General features: G+C 44.6%; 1 pseudogene; it reads right to left on the minus strand.

The window, feature by feature from the left end:
- Positions 1–391: 391 nt before the first annotated feature.
- Positions 392–1253, minus strand: LOC136120406 (mitochondrial transcription rescue factor 1 pseudogene; annotated as a pseudogene).
- Between the last annotated feature and the right edge of the window lie 253 nt (positions 1254–1506).

A 1506-nucleotide genomic window follows, 5' to 3' on the forward strand; every position in this document is an offset into this window, starting at 1 on the left:
TGAACAAAATAAGTACATCATGTGGAAATTAGGAGCTGAAAAGTGCAGTGGAGGGCAATTAAGCAGGAAAGGTATATTCATTTGCTGGAGTTGCCATAACAAAGTACCACATGCAGGGTGGCTTAAACAACAGAAATTTATTTCATCACAATTCTGAAGGCTGCAAGTCTGAGATCAAGGTGTTAGCAGGGTTGGTTTCTTCTGAGGCCTCTCCTTGGCTTATAGATGGCTGGCTTCTCCCTGTGTCTTCACATGGTCTCCCCTCTGGGTGTGTCTGTGTCCTAATTTCCTCTTCATTTTACCTTAATTACCTCTTTTTTTCCCCAAATGGTAGGAGAACTTTATTTTTTTTTAAAAAGTCCTCTTTTTAACCTGGCCCCTTCCCCCACCACTAAAAAGCAGGTTTATTGCTGAAAAGGAATCCATTTATTTGAGCATAACTCTTTTTAGGTAATTTCAATTTCTTCCGCTCTCATAACACCACTCTGTATTTCTCACTGCCAGTCTTCTCTTTAAACACTTTTTTTTTTTTTTTCAGGAGAATCTGCATCACTGTCTCTGTTTCTGCTTCTTTATCCTCTCCCATTAGAAGATCCAACCTATCTCCCACTTTCACCATGCTGCTTTTCTTCCATAAATTTCCCCCATTTAGCCTGAGTTCACCTTTGTGGGGTTTACTTTATTTCTTCCGATATCTAGGCCTAGCTTCTGAATAACATCATACCGAAAAGACTGAGCTACTTTTCTTCAGGTCTTTATAATCTTTGACCCCAGTGGGGTCGTCCTCAGGCTTCTCTTCCTGCTCATTCCTTATGGTCAATCTCTTCATCAGAGTCCCCTCCATCTTCTACTTTTTGCAGAGTCTTTTTAGTGGATTTCTTAGAGCTTATATGACTTTTGAGTCTTATGGAAAATTGGAAAATATATTCTGGAGATATTAAAAGCCTTGGGAGTCTCAGTGAGACAATGTTACACAAAAGTGTTTTATGGGAATTCCCTGGCAGTCCAGTGATCAGGACTCTGTGCTTCCATTGCAACCGGTTCAATCCCTGTTCGGGGAACTAAGATCCTGCAAGCTGTGCAGTGCGGCCAAAAAAACAAAAATGTTTTATAATGGGACGCATTTAACTTGGTACTAGAAAAACAAAAGTATTGATTCCAGGAAGCACAGTGTTCGTGTGAAGGTGTCTCTGAAGAGTCCAATCCAGGCATCTGACTCTTTAAACACTGCTGGGCAATCTGACACTAGCCATAGCCGTGGTGCAAATGACCTTCCTGGGTCCTCAAGGTCAAGGGAAACTGGACACCGGCATCCTTGAGCTCCTGATCTGCGCCTGCTGCCAGCAGAAGTAGCCAGGCCCAGGGGCAGACAGCCTCAGCCCACCGGGCTCTCACGGACCCTACAGCCCCCGGGGGTCCACAGGGCATCCCAAGCTGGCCAGATCCAGGCAGGATGCGATAGACTCACAGGGAGACCTGGCAGGAGTGTAGGCAAGGAAGAGGAGC

Source organism: Phocoena phocoena, chromosome 3, assembly GCF_963924675.1.
Source record: "Phocoena phocoena chromosome 3, mPhoPho1.1, whole genome shotgun sequence".
NCBI lineage: Eukaryota > Metazoa > Chordata > Mammalia > Artiodactyla > Phocoenidae > Phocoena > Phocoena phocoena.